Source organism: Dermacentor andersoni, chromosome 8 (assembly GCF_023375885.2).
Source record: "Dermacentor andersoni chromosome 8, qqDerAnde1_hic_scaffold, whole genome shotgun sequence".
NCBI classification, from domain to species: domain Eukaryota; kingdom Metazoa; phylum Arthropoda; class Arachnida; order Ixodida; family Ixodidae; genus Dermacentor; species Dermacentor andersoni.
In genome coordinates this window covers 30,391,155-30,407,132 of record NC_092821.1, presented here as the reverse complement: position 1 = coordinate 30,407,132, position 15,978 = coordinate 30,391,155, and the positions used below count along the sequence as shown (strand labels likewise).

The 15,978-nt window shown below is 45.1% G+C and overlaps 1 long non-coding RNA gene across 1 annotated transcript; it reads left to right on the top strand.

The window, feature by feature from the left end:
• Positions 1-1,474: 1,474 nt before the first annotated feature.
• On the top strand, positions 1,475-5,127 carry LOC126526192 (uncharacterized). The gene is made up of 3 exons (XR_011895963.1): positions 1,475-2,245; positions 3,069-3,220; positions 4,966-5,127. It is a non-coding gene; the product is annotated as an uncharacterized lncRNA (long non-coding RNA).
• The last annotated feature ends 10,851 nt before the right edge of the window (positions 5,128-15,978 follow it).

Here is a 15,978-nt window from a genome sequence, read left to right as displayed (position 1 = left end):
TAAATGTTTTCTTTTTCTTTGCTGCACTAATTCCTTGAGTTTTCTTGAGGGGACCGATGGGTCTCAACACGTGACATAAAAGGGGTGAACATTATGCGCATTGCGCATTGGGTCCGCGCCGTACTCGCCACCGCAGCTGAAAAAGGCCACGTGAAACAAAAGGCAACTTGGCAAGCAGTAGTCCGAAACGCGCCGTTTCGAAAGCAGTCGATGCCGTGCGCGCTCTGATATTGTGAAGACTGTGGATGAGGTTTCACTAGCCGCTTTCATATCGTGGCGCAGTAGGCAATGCAGGAGCACGGCCGCGCGGAGAACCACAGAAGGCGATTGTAGTACACAGATCACGACAAGGGGATGGCTTCGTGGCGGCCACTAACCGCCGTGGTGCGCACTGGCGCAGGTAGTTATGTGTAAAGAGGTTCACAGTATGCCAAACTGTGCGACGGTCGCCAAAGTTCTCTCGCAAGCACACATACAGACACACACGCATATACTACGAAGGGCAAAATGGGTGCTTTGATCAGCGCCGACGACAGTGGCACTTTGCGTGTTTTGACTTCAGTTTCACTTTTAGTTCATGGGAAAACCAACCGAAGCAAGGCCATTCTGCGGCCGAAGCCGTCGAAGTTTTGCATGGTCCTGCTTCCGAACTCAGGTGTGGGGGACGTTCTTGCAGCACGACAGGACATTGCGATTGATGACATGAACAAATCGTCTATTATACCGCCTTAAGGAATTTCACTTACACTCTGGAAATGTTTAATTTTTCAGAAATAAAAAAAAAATAGAACAAACAGTTTGGGCAATATATCTCTCATTGCTCGTTTCCTTCTCAAAGATCTGTAAAATAAAATAATATAACCCATAAAATAATAAATACAATTCCGTTTACGGCAGTCTTCTGTCTTCTAAACTCCCTATTAAAAAGGACGTAAAATTGACGCTGTTCCTCCTTCTTTCATCCCCATTGTGCGAGGGAGCGAAATGGAAGACGCTGAACATTTCTACATCACTGTAAGGAAGCACGGTTTTCTGGCGTGGAGTCTCAAGGGAGGTCATAGCCCTTAATATGGCCTTTTCGGCTTATTTCCGTTTACAGTGTAGTGCATTTTGGTGGGCTTCTAGGCTTTTCATCGAGGATTATAGAAAAAAATTGCGCACTTTACCTGACGACGACTGCTGACGCAACATGGTCCTATGTTTGCACCTCAGTGTATATATCTTTTAAATAACTTAATCCAAGTCAATCGGCACACCATGTATAAACGGAGGGCTTCGGTACGCATACGTTACTTTATGTGCCACTGCGGTATACGGCAGGCGTTCCCCTTTCATCGAACACTCAGTTTTACGTTTTGGTGGTGTCTCTATTCGTTTCAGTTGTTGTCATACGCTTTCTTTTCGATCCTTGCCGAAAGTGTTTCAAAGCGCGCATGTACGGATTGAGACATGCACCCTGCACGATACACGCAAATAGGCGGAGGCAAAATTCCAGCTTTAGTACCGGGTGCCTGTGTTCGAAAACAGTGTTTGGGGAATGCAACAGCAATGTGCCACCAGTGCTGCGTAGTTTCGTACTTTCTATCTGGAACGGATGCGTGGGCGTTTTGCTTTTGTGCTACTAAATGTAAGAGCTTGAAACACACGGGCACAGGACGGAACTGTGGTGTGCAGCTGCGCCTATGTGTTTTGAGCTCGCTCGCCTTCCCTTCAGTTCACGGCGTTGTTTTACGCCGAGGTGCAACTGGCGCGGTTTCCAACGTGCTTAGGCTGGATTTTAGCAATTGACAAGAGCACGTGGCAGGAAATGAATACGTTTTGAGAGCAACTTCATAAATTTTAACCTTACTGCAAGTTCGTGCTGTTGTGTTTTTTTTTTGTTTCTCCTTTTTATCAACACTGCTTACTATCAATATTCAAGGCCTTCTATACCACATGCGTGCCTTTCGGAAAGCACGTGGTATCCTTCCTGTATTTTTTAGCGCCGTATACGCCGTATATGTATAGAAACAGGCCAGAAAAACACGGCACAATAAAACGAAGCAGTGCGCCGAAGTGGTGCACCTCTGTCAAGGTGATCTCGCGTAAATACTGCACATCTTGTAAATCGACGGCATCCGAAACAACAGTATACACGTGATACACGATGTGGTTTCTGGCGGTGACGCTGGCGCTTGCTGCCACGAAAGGCGCTGCCAGCGGCACGTACTGTGGCACTAACAACGAAAACTGCGATGCCTATCAGGTGGGCGACTCTTCGTAAATGAACGGTGCACTTAATGGTGCACTGCACGCATATGAATGATTTACAGTATTTGTAAAGTCCTGGTGTCGCTAGTGCGTTAGAATGACGGAAAGCGGAACTCCTTGGTGCGACTCATGGTCAAGAATTGTATGGGGACGTAACTCGAACGTGTTTTGCACGCGTTTTGTACAGCTGCCTTTACGTGCAATGAGTCAGTAATGCAGTTGCGGAGGGGCATCTTTCGACAAGTAATAGGCGCTGCACATATATTCTTGATTATGAGGGCAGTACATAAGCAATGGCGGCCCCGACAAAATAAGTACAAAGGAAATAAGTGTCTCTGTGTCACCGTCGCTGTAACAAGGTTGTCGTAATAAAGTTGAACCATTCTATATCCTATTCTATATCCTATTAGCATATAGCCTAGATGCCGAGAACATAAGCTGACTTCAGTGGATTTAACAACACATTATCATACACTTACCACATCATGCCACTTGGACTGAAATTTCCATTGCCAAGCCCGACCTGACGAAAGCGATGACGTCAAGATCATCCGCGGCTTACTCGGGAGCGTGCCCATTAGATTCTATGGCAGTCGCGCAAGGCAGCATGACGTCACGGATCGACGTGCTATACCAGAGTCGCTGGCCAAGCGTCTCAACGCGCTCGCTGGCCTTCGAGGAGTTCAGAACTCGAAGGACCGCTCACCGTCTTTCGATTGGACATTAATGCTTTCGCATTCACAACTCATAAGAACTGTTTAGGTATTCCTAGATTTATTCGTTCATTCTCTTCTGCATTTTTTTTTACTTTTCCTAAGGTTATTTCGTCGTCCCAGTCGAAGTACTTTGGAGGCACCACATCGGAGATTGCTGAGTCCTCGTGCGTGGTCATGGTCCCACAGTCTCTGGATGAAGCCGGACGTACTGCCGACTACATATTTCTTGGGAGAGAGAACAGTTCGGTACCATTGTAAGCAGAGCAGGGGCCCCTATAACGTATTTCTCTCTTATGAAAACACCGTCTCAGAACTTAGAAATGTTTGGTTAAAATTTACTAGGATCAAAAATGAAATAAATGTCAATGAACTATGCTTCAACGAATCCGGAAAATTTTGAACTTTTGTTAGGGACACCGTCACCTTTTACAGGGGCAAGTTCTTCGTTGCACTGAACATAACTTTGGCACCTTTCGTTTCGGCATTCACTTCTTCTGTGGCCCAACAAATACATGTAAAGATGCCACCACTCTAAGATTAGGCTTGCCACATAAAAATGCGCACTTTTTTCCAAGCGCTAGAGGGTCCCCGGCTCCTCACTACGGATTGCCCACCAACACTGCTAAACTCCGAACTGATGCTCGTGCGGCAAACCTTTTGTTTGTTCATTCGCCGTAAGGCGGCAATGAAGTTAATGATGAAGAAGTTGTCCCGATGGCCACACAAAAACGCTGGCGACTATAGGATGACGATAGCAGGAAGGCTTAACGAGAAGCACCGACACAGCAAACCCAGCTTTGAGCTGTAATCACCATAAAACGAGCGCACTAGTTTTGTACCAACAGCGATGTAGAGGGAGAACATTTTTACATGACAAAAGCAGAGGCGTCGTCCGGAGGGTTATTGTATCTATCCTGGTATTCTACCTAGAGGAATATGAGAGGATGCGGATGACCATGACATTTTACGGTAAAATATTCACACTTTCTGCGTGAAAGCATGTGTTGCAGGACAACAGGTCACAATGCGCAGACCTCTCTCGTGTAGTTCTGGAACATCGACGCGAAGTCAGCCAGCTGCGAAGTCGTCTAGTACGACATCAGCGTGCCGTCACAGCGGACACCGCCATATTGTCAAGATCGAATGATTAATGTTGAGTCCTTTCCAATATCAGCCTGTTAGTATTGCACACAACGCCGTCTTCCCTCTCAACTGTATCACCTACCGTAGTCTCTGAAAGGCAGGCACAGACACTGCCACTGTCAGAGTGCGAGGCAAAATGAACCCCGCAGCAATTGGCAAGATCGAAGGTCGCGCAATAGCTCAATGAATATAGCGTGCGTCCAGCTCCCAAGTGCACGTGAATTCGATCCGCAGTGACGACTATGGGTAAATATTTGGTTTTCTTCGCCATATTGCCAGGGTTAAATTGAAGTTGAGGAGCTGGCTGTTCGCTCATTGACGGTGTAATGCAAAACACAGATGGACCGCACAGCAGCAAGAACTCAAGGTCCTACTTATTGCCAACGCAAAATATGCCTTATAGTTAAGGTTTCTAGACGAGAGGGTCAAGGGATAGCGACGTCTTAACTGCTTCGCACCAGCACCTGGCTTATTTTGCAGCGGAAAGGGAGGCATTAGCACTGTTTCTTCCCAGGTACTTACCCTGCTAAATACTAACCAGCTTCTATGCTGCATATTTTCGTTATCTAAAAGAACCCACGTGACATGTCCGGCGGCAAGAAACCAGTATTACAAGAATCAATCATTTCCCATAAGAATAAACGTCCCTGTACTTTCTTTTACACTTCTATCACAACAAACTTTTAGGGATAATCGTTAACAGTATTGTTTTCTAGCACACGTTTTTTGTAACTAATGGTGTCGATGCCCTTGTATAAACTCAGTATTTTTTCCTACATGATATGGATAAAATATTTGGTGTTCATGCTCACGCGTGCAACAGCTTCCCAATTTGACAATTTTTGTTATATTTCAGCACGAACGAGACTACGACCCTGATCGCGGGAAGCAGTCCTGGCTCTGATTCTCTGACTGTTTTCTTTCCCCAATGGGAGTATACAATGACCATTATCGCCAGAGCGTAGCACCTTCTTTAGAATCAAGGCAAACATGCCTAAAAATGAATAGGAAGAATTGCCATCCATCCATCACTAGCAACAAGATGCAACGAAACCATTCTGGGCTCTCTTGGTAATTTTGTGTCGTTTTTAACGAATTATAAGTTTTTACTTTCACGACACTTTCTCCACCTTGATAGTTTCTGTAGAATTTGCCATGCGTACGCTTACGAGATGAAAGAACAGGAAAACATAAACCTGTTACAGCGTGACAGCGGAAGGCGAAAGGGACGACACAGCGTAAAACGAAGTTCTATGGAGAGAACTGTGAGAGACACATGAGATCTGTTTTTGGATAAGAACTACTCGTTCTCTTCACTAAAAAGGCAAAGTAGGGAATTTAGAGCGAATCTGCCATGAATCTATAGAAACACCGCAAGTGACTTTCTTTCCTCTGTTTTTCCGGTAATTGTCCAGCTCGTCCTGCGGGGCTTCTGGTGACACTTTTGTTCCATATCCCCTAACGGTGCAATTGTTTCACGCTGCACTTTCGGCAGCGAATACTGGGCAAGGCAAAAAGCTTTGAGTACATTATTCATTGGCCATCGTCGTTGATATAAAAAAGAAAGATTCACGTCCCAGACACTTCCCGTGCATTGCCGCCCATTCTTTCCGAAATGTGCTTAGAACTATGCAAACTTCTATCACGCGCACTCGCGTTTTCTCATGCCCGCCATTAAATTTCAGACAACGCCAGCATCAAAGAAGTGGTACTGTACAGCGATTATGCTTCTTGCGACATTCTTGGGGTTGGCGCAGGCCCTGATGGAAAGTGCAGCGCGCGACGCACTCGGTGTTGTTAAGCTAAAGGCACGAGTGGCATCAATGTTTAACGCTGTATAATGTGAAAGCGTAGCAAATGCGCAAAGTGTGTTTTTTTAAATGTACCAAGTTCACATGCGTTCTTTGCAAGCAACAGCACAAGCGGAAAATTTTACGAAATGTAGATTAACCACGCTGGTAGCAGAAGGATACTTCTTACGTTTCTTTCTCTTATCTTTGGGCACAGGATACCTAGAGGCAAAGGCTTACCAGCGAAGGCTTCTCAAATTTATACACAAAGTTCGTCAGTGAAGTAAAAACGGACGCCCGTTGTCCTTAGTCCCGAGTGTATTACCGTGTCTTCAGTATAGAGCCCAACTATTCTAGTTTAGTAGACACTATTGATTACACAGGTCTTCCTGCTTTACGACTCAAGTGTCTTCTGTGCCTGGCAAGCATGCACGATATTCGTGTGGGCGCGTGGTTTCGCGCAACCTTTCGCGAAGCCGTCACCGCTTTTTCTTTAATTCATCCTGCAATCAGCCGCGCAGGGACACCGCTCATCGGCGATGCAAATGGCAGGCATCAAGACGTTTGAGAGTGACCTCTCCACCCCTGCACCTCCTACTTTTGTTTCTGTGGATGGCTGTGTTTATTATAGCTCATTGGAGAGCTAGGGTTGCTGGGCTGCGCTGGGGAAAGCTCAGAGGGAAAAGGGGGAAAGTAGTTGCAGAAGTAATACATACGCGTAAAGGAAAGGGTGCACCATGCTGCGACAGGAGGCGACGCAAGATAGAGAGCGATACAAGCTTCAATGATACGCCAGGGCTGTTATTTAGCTTGAATGTTTTACTGACATGCCATACAGCCGTCAATAGAATCGAAAGCCATTTTTTCTGATGGTGATGTTCTCTGAAGACCAACATAGTTTCTTCGCCAAACTCGTTTGGCGGGGAAACATATTGGTGTCAAAAATTGTGCACTCGCGAAGAATAAAATAAAAATAAAGAACAGACATTTCGGGCCCCGTACGGGGTACCAATGTTTTCTGAAGAAAGGCCGATCCCCGTTCAGCGATTGATTGTTTTTTCTTAATTCCCGAGTTCGTAAACAAAAAAAAAACAAAAATCCTCAATTGTGTACCTGAACACCTTGTAACCGAGTCTACGGGTCTGTAACGGCTATATGCTTGAGAACCAGTGTCCTAAGGGAGCGCTTGTGCGCTTAGAGTCACGAGTGCAGGCGAAGGAGGAGGAGGAAAAAACTTCAGTTAAGGCCAACACTAAGGCCCAGTAAAGAAGAGCGCTTGCTCCGCTAAGGTCCGTTGTTGATTCACCGAGTCCGAGTGAAGCCAAGCCCTCCACAAAGGAGGGGAAGGGTAAGGAAAATAAGGAGAAGTGATGGCAGTGTTACATGAGTATAGAATGTGTCCTGTATCTGCCCTTATGTCCGGACAGTTCGAGTAGTGAGCTGTGCTACGCCAACCGAAGTCGTAGAGCATTAGTGGGGCGAGAAAAGTGCTCGTTTGAACTTTTCCAATGACATGTGCTTGTTCCGTGTTGAGGCAAGTATGAGGTTGCGGTAAAATATTGCGGTTTTTGATGATGTTCTTGCAGTGTTCAGCTGTTTGCTCTTTGTAGGTGGCGGCATCTTCCATTGTCGTTGGATTTAACCAGGGAATCGAGGGCGCCCGGAGGTTAATTTGGCGGGCACGATCATGAACCAACACACGACACATTTCAGCGACGGACGCGAATGATATTTCCCGCGAACATGCCTTCCAAACCATTTCTATGAAGGCGTCGTCCGTCCCAGATGACGTCACGGTCAGGATGCCCAGGCCTTCTCTCACCTAGCGGCTCTTCAACAAACGCAATTGGCTGCAAAAAAAAAAGAAAAAAACTATGTGTGACGTGAGACAAAAATGTAATGTCACGACAAGCAGAGCCTGCGACGGCTACAAAGACATGGAGAAAATCAGTGCGATGACGACTGACAGTGGGACTGCGAAAGAGTTGTTTAGGAGGATTTTGTTGCTTGAAAAGCCGCTTGCTTCATTGGGTGGTAAGGGCTCTCGCTCTTCCGAGCGCGGATGGTTCAAGCATGCGCATAGGTACTCGAAGCATGCTTCGAGTACCTATGGATATGCACACGTTCATTATGCCAGTACTGACATTCATAAACACTTGCATACGATTGTGCGGAATGTATTTTTTTTTTCTCGAACTTTCAAACCATGTTTAACATGCGCGCGCTTTGTTAGAAAAAACGAAACTCAAGTGAAACAGTTTTAACGGAAATCTAAAGCAATGTTTTAGCCCAACAGCTAATAAAGAAAGTTGTGGCCAAAGTAATTTTTTTTTTATTTTTCGCTTTATTACGTTTAGATAATACGCATTCCTAATCCAACTAGGAAAACCACTATCGCGTAAAATTAAGGAACGTCTAATCTGTTGGACGTCTTTCTTTTTCCACTGAAACTCCATGCTGTATTTTGATTTCTGCACTTTACTATGAACCACATTTCACTTTTATGCTGCGATCTAAACCATTCATGTCCTGAATTCTGTCTTTTCGGCGCTACAGGAGACGTCCTTTGGTATTACGAAAAGGCCACACCAGCCCAGAAAGAAATCTGTTGGGGCACTTACAAGAATATCACCATGGCCAACAACTACACCGCTTACCCGGCTGACTCCTGTTCTGTTCCGTAGCTACGAACTACCCTGTCTTCGACGAAGACTCGTGATTCCGGAATAAATAGTGCAAGAATTCCGCAGTTGGAAATTAGAAGACCAGCATTGCATTCCTGCTCTGCGGTTCCCTTCCCTTTTCTATTTACTAGCACTGAAAAGCGTCAATAATGTGTAATGTAATGAGTAAATCATTCAAGACATGTTGGGCACAGTGAAATGTTTACCTGCTTGCTTTATTTGCGCTTATTGCTCCTGTTGTATTGTGTACATGTGCCCTTGCTTCACGTCTCCGCACGGAAGAAATAGCACAATAAAGTAACACATGACATACGCTGCACGAAGTAGTCAAACCCGCACGTGATTTGAGGAAAAGCCCACATTCACTGCCTTGAAGATGTCCTGAAGATACCTTGACATGTCCTAAAGATGCTGACTCCATACTTATCGTTTTGCATCTTCCGCATGATCTGGGGGCCCGATCATAAGGAGGTCGACATGAGAAAAAAAGTTGGTTGTAGCGCATATGGCAGGCACTGACAAGTTATAAGCGGCAGCTTCTGCAAATGTGTACACTAAGAGCACTCCAACATTGTTAACTTACGGGGGTGAGACTTGTAGGTCCAAGAGGAAATTTAAGATGAAGTTAAGGATCGAAAGAAAAATCTTGCCATTCGGTGTCAACATTCTTGCTACCCGTGTTAGAAGGACGCTGCCCAGCGAACCTTCCATGATGATCCTTATTGCTCTGGTGACTTGTGCTAGTCAAATATGGCCACTTTATTAATGCGTGAAAGGAAGGGTTAGGCTCGCATTTCGTGTCAAAAATTTTGCTACTACTTCTACTGCTCTCCGAAACAGGCACCCAGAAAACGCATTGCTCATGGTTGGTAACACGACAGGCATCATGTATAGTATGTGTATGCTACCCAAATACGATAGTAGCTTTTACCTAAAAGAAAAGTTTGGTGGTAAAAATCTAGAGAAAATCAACAACGAGCGACGAAATGTTTCATAGTGGCCCTCGGTAGCCTTTACCAACAATATGTACACCCTTCACGCAACGGAAGCCACCGACTGTCGTTATGGCGAGGCACGTATTGTTCGCGAAACCAATCAGTTCATTGCAGCTTCGAATTAAAAACATGAAGCAGTTCTTTATAGCGCCAATTGCAATGCTTAAAGTATACTCGCGGCAATACATGGCAGCTTAGGCTACATTGAAAAGGAAAATTCAAATACCTTCTGCCTCACAACGCCGCGATCTTGTGTTGTTTAATTATACAAGCTGAGAACTACACGTTTCGTCAGCACATGCAAGAGAACGCCGCGTACCCGCCTCATAAGGAAGACACCGCAGAAATCACATGAATTCGCTCGGTTTTAGACCAACCTGCATATTTTCAATTTTTCCCATATTACTAATAAATTAGGTTTCCGCTTCTTTCTGGCTACAGCCACACGGTCCGAAAGGCAGATTTCACTAAAATATTTAGGTCGAGCAGCCTGTGTCAGTTCGCCAGACATATTCGTCATGTATGTTCCTCAACCAACACACACAGTAAATTGCTCAAGCCTGTTGAACGTGTAGCACGGCAAAAGAAATAAATATTGGTACATTCATTTGCGCATGTCGCAAACAGCTGAAGGTCTCAGTTAGCTGTACTTCAAATCACCGCCACGTAAAGTTAACCAGTGATGAACGGCCTCATTTTGAGAAGCAGTTAAAGAAGCAAGTAGTGCTGGTAGAATCCAAACCGCTGTGTTAATTTCTCGTGTCACTGTCAACCGTTACTATGGAGAAATGCGAAAATTCGATTTTATACCATGAACTACTTCTGTGAGCAAAGATGTTTTAGGGAGCAAAAATCAAGGTAAATGTTGTAAAAGTCATATGTAGCCGTCGGTTGTGACGTACTTATTGTACCACGGCAGGTATGGTATCATAAGGGAATGCTTATGAACTATGTTATTGTGTTTCTGATTTTATTATTCACGTGAACTACCGCTGGAAAGTGCAGGTTTGGGCATGCAAAACCAGCAATGGGCTGGTCAGATCCTTCGATTGGCAATGTAGCGTTGCCTTTGAGAAATATATTTCTGTCTAGAAAATAAGCTGTTTCAATAAATTTTTGTGAACGAAGGCGTCGCGAAACGGAAATCGCAGTATCGCGCGAAATGCCAAACATCGACTCGGATACCAAATTAACGAACGGCTAGCTGTAGACGAAGTACGAAGTACTTTGAGGCCTACAGGTTGACCGCATCCTCTACCTAAATGAAACCGTGCTTACTGTAAAAAAATCACACAGATTTTTAGGCATTATATTTGACGAAGAATTCGCATTCTTACCACAGATAAACGCCCCCAAAAGAAAGCCGCCCAGCCACTGAATATGCTCAAAGTACTGCCACGAGAACACTGGCGGTGTGGTAGAATGTGCCTGCTGCATATTTATTGCTCTCTGGTACGCTCCTCCTTAGAATATGGCTGTGTAGTGTATGATTGAGCAAGACCGACATATTTATAGATATTATACCCAGTGCATAACTCAGGCTTGCGTATTTCATGCGGCGCATAGAGAACGTCCCTTATAGCCAGCCTTTATGTAGAGACAAATGAACCCCCGCTAGGAAGTACAAGAGCCGCTCTGACCTGTGCATATTTTCTTAAGGTACAATCTCTACCAAAACACATCTGCTATTCACTTGTAACCAAATGTCCTTCCACAATAATATTCAGCAGCAAACCACAAACCAGTAGAGCACTGCTCCTGCGATTTGAAGACGTGTCAGAACTTTGACAAAGTGGAAACATTACCCGGCATTGCCCACAGACATGATCCACTACCCATGTCGTTCATCTTTTCCACAACCTGCGACCTCACTGCAATACAGTTCCGTAAAGCACAAACCCTACCACAACATAATTTTCAAGGATTCCTTGCTCTATAGCAAAAAATACAGCAGTTTCACAGGCGCTTGTTCTGATGGTTCGAAAAAGGCCGGTTATGTTGGAAGTGCTGCGGAACAAGGGAACTGAGAAGAAACGCTAAGGCTTCAGCAGTTTGCATCCATCTTCACTGCTGAATGTTACACCATACTTATAGGCGTAGAAAAAAAAGAAAACGAGAACCTCACAAATAGTATTATATACACAGACTTCCTAAGTGTACTCACAGATTTTCACTCAGAAAATGCAGTCACACAAATATATGGAGACATTATATTCTATGTGATAAAAGCCACCGCCCATGGACCCAACATTAAGTCATGCTTGGTTACGAGCCACGTCGGAATTAGTGGCAATAAGGAAGCAGATGCATGCGCGGCACAAGCCCGGCACAGCCAAACCAAGAAAATGAATATACCTTCTAATGACGGCTGCGTGCATAACTGCGGCCATTACCAGTGTACAGGAAGCCTCGAACTCGCTTCTTTCCGACGCCGCGCCAACTATGAGGGCCGCCGGGGACCTTCCCCGGAGGCGTCACCGCCGCTGAGAGGCGGCTCTCAAAAGTTCGGAGCTGGAAGACCCGCTCTGGGCCGTCCGGCAAGCCGAAGATGCTGCCCAAGTCCAATGACTTCGAGCAGCCACCTGAAGCCACCACAACCAAAAGTACCGGGCCATGCTTCTTAATAAAGTTTACTTTCTTCTTCCTAAAGACTGCAAGAAGTTATTACAATGAGAAATAAGGGGAAAATGGAAGCTTCGCTGAAACAATGAAGTAAGCCCCTCCTAGGCGAATGGAAATCGTGCACACAGCTTTAAAGTTCAGAAAAATCGATTCTATGCCGTCTTCGCACAGGACACACACACATAACACAAAACCTCATACTAATAAAGCAAGACAAGCCCCAATATCAAACATGTTGAGATAAAGCAACTGTAAAGCACGTTTCATTTTCCTGCAGAAAACTTCTAAGATTGAGAAATAATATTTTACTTTGTTTTACAATGAACACATTCGTCTTCATCCAGTATTGATTTCTGGCGAAGATGTCGTTGTCGATATGACGTATGTTTCCAGCTTTTCAAGGAACGCCGGCGTTATTGAAAAACTCTAAATCCTAATCCTACGCTCCACTTCATATTATTACGAGGATAGTGTTCTGTTCTCTGTACTGGCCGAGTGTCCCAACGAAGTGATTCTTAGAATCGACTTTCTGACTGCCCATTGAGCACTTATAGACTGTGCAATACCGCGCACCTTCACCAAAATGTTACGGGGAGAAAATATATGTATCCACAAGATATATACAGTTACAAAGTTGTAGCTCAGTAGTCAGGGTAACACCATCTACATATCGTCGAGACACTTCAGCCTCCTCTTCAGCTCCGAACGACATTTTGTCCACAGCGGCGCAAACTCGTGCGTGACAATATTATGATACACCTCATCCAGCTTGTGATGTACGAGAAGAAGATTGAGGTATTCAAAAAGTATCGACATTTGGGCGAGTTGGTACTGGTTGAACACCTTGAAGGGGCAGCGCAAGATGACAAAGACAGAAGGCAGGAACACACAGGACAGCGCTGTCCTGTGTGTTCCTGCCTTCTGTCTTCGTCGTTGTGCGCTGCCCCTTGAAGATGAGGTGTTTAATCCCTTGGGATCCTCGGGGTTCATGCCCAGAGAAGGACTGTCGCTGAGGTGACCCAATTTTATAAAAAATTATGTTTTGTTTGGCGCATTAAAGCTTTATTGCTTAGGCACCCTTAAACCCAACCCAACAACACAAGTTCCGTGAACAGTTGACAATATTACACATTCTAAGCACGTGCCCACATCTCGAAGCGCATAGAAAGTACTTCTGGGTATTGTACAAGTCACACGCCCCATTTCACCCGATGTTGATGCTAGGAAAAGAAGCACTGATGCCTCAGATTGCAATGGTCGGCTCTCTAGAGGAAACATTTTTTTAAGAAAACTTTAGTTAGCGCAGGGTATGCTGCATTTACTAACAAAATTTTATCACCCTTTTTCTGGCGCAGCATAGCTTTTCTCGCTTTTGCGCCATTAAACCAAATTTAACTAACTAACAAAACTAAATGAAGTCAATAGAAGAGCTCTCTATCAAACCTGACTATCTACCGTCACACTTTCATGTAATACACTTAATCGTTCTTGTCAATGCAAACATTGCCCTGTCGGCACGGGTTTATAAATATTAATTTCCTCTAAATAAACTTTAGTTGCCAGTCAGTAACAGTGTCATGTTCTTCTTTGCCTATTTCCTTGTCTGTTTAGCGCTGTTACTTTACCAAAAATAAATTGCCAATAACTAGCCCACGTTTCTATTCTAGCCCGGTCGGTTAGTTTGAAACACATAAGGAACAGCTCACTGACTGGTACCTGTTCAAACAGAAACTGTCTCCCCTGATCGACTATCCATGTTGTCGACAGCTTGCCGCCGAAAATATGCTTCCCACTCCTGCTTGAACTTCTATTAAGTCGTATGCCTATTGCATCTAAGGATGAGTTCCATTTCTGCCCAGGATCAACGGCAGTCTCGTAGACAACTTAGGAGACAGCGGAGACAGTTTCAATATCAAATAATGGAACGCGTCTCAAACCGTCGTAAGGCGCATGGGAGAGGCATCTGCGACGTGACGCCTCCTCGCGGCGAGAATAAAGAGTTGACAAAATCACACATTATTTCTGTGTTTTAACTCTGCGTCTGCAACATCATGAAAAACACGATCTGATTTACACAAAACGCATAGGAAAGCATGTCAGTTTTCTTGTGCGCGGATGTCCTTCCCGTCGAGTTCCCAAGTGTTCTGCTCAGCCACCAACTTGTTTTAAAGTGACAGTAGCCTGCATCGTTTCTGACTTCAATGCTGCCTTCACGAAACTCTCGTTGACATCTTCGTCAAGATTGGTGAAGAATTGGAGTGAGAAACGGTGGCTGCTGCCTGCTTAGCAGTATACTTTGCTATCTACTGTGACTATTGGAACACAGCCTCAGACGTCCTCGTCCTATGTAGCAAACTTCACACGTCTACGACAAAGTTGGCAATATACTGAACGACATCGCATACAGCCCATTTCATTTTCCGCTTTTCAACAGCGCGTCTAAACCTCCCCCCCCCCCCTCCCCGGCGTGCGAAAATCTGAGTAGTAGTAGCACGTCGCGAACTATGATTATTCTAGTCCGTGGTTCATCAGGCATTCGTTCGAACAGGCATGCCTACCGCCTGTTCTGTTATTCAAGCTCACGCCGATATGGTTCCTATGGCTATGCCTTACCAGACACCGCCCTTTATTTAGGAATTCGGAATTCATCTGAGTGGCGCATATCTTGCAAGCTGGCACCACCAGACACTTCACTGGGTTCCCTCGTGTTGCATTGGTCTCCTGGACGCTGACTGAGGCTCTGGAAAAAACTCCTTGCGTGCTACGAGGGCTCTTACCATGCGTTATGTGAAGTGAGCAATGGCAAATATAAGATAGGTCTCGTAAGCTCTACAGCGTCATATGGTCTAATATTACCTGATGTCGTTCATGTGCTTGCGTGTTATCGTGTTCTTCCTGATAGTTCTTTTTGCGCATGGGGACCATGCTCTATCTCGCAGGAGGTTGTGTGACGGCGCAGAAGAAAGTGAAGGTTGCTCCCAAGACGGCGAAAAGAGAATGCACTCGGAGCAGGCTGTCTTCCCATTCCACCCACCGTCTTTCCATATGATGTAAATAGTTCTATCCTCGTAACAATATCACCAATACTTGTAAGATGACATAGTATTTACAGTTCTTTATGGTACCACTCTAGGACGCCGCCCGGCGTCCTCTAAGAGTTAAATTTGTCTGCTGTTTCATCTGTAAGACATTTCGCCATGTTTCTCGGAGCACTTTCTCGTTATGTATCATTCACTTGTATCGGATATTTCGGAAATGTATCCATGTTTCTGACAACTGAAAAAATGCATCGGTGCAAGTTTTTCTTTATTTCCTCAGAAGCTCTTGAAAATATGTTGCGATCGAGTACCAATAGCATGATTGTCTGCTGGCCGAAGAGTTGTCGACGGCGGAGCAAGTCCATCGGGTAGCAGGAACGGCTCACGTCAGTTGAACGCTGACACCATAATCACATATAGTATATCCAGCACTGACTAGCGTTACACGCTTAACCTTTATCAGCTGAGACATTCGCAAGTGATGAGAAGATAATTATGAGACAGGGCGGGTAGTAAGGGTGGTAAATGTATACGATGGCAAAATAGTAGAAGAATCAACATGAAAATGCGACAGTGAATTTCTTGCTGTCGTGTCCCTCCGGCAACGCTGGGCACGACCGTGGGTTGCGCGACTGTGCGTCAGAAGGTCCACACCCAGTGGGTTCGGGTCCGTGGTATCAGAATACACCAAACGCCTGGAGAATGCAGATGCTCCTGGACGGTTGAATAATTATATACAC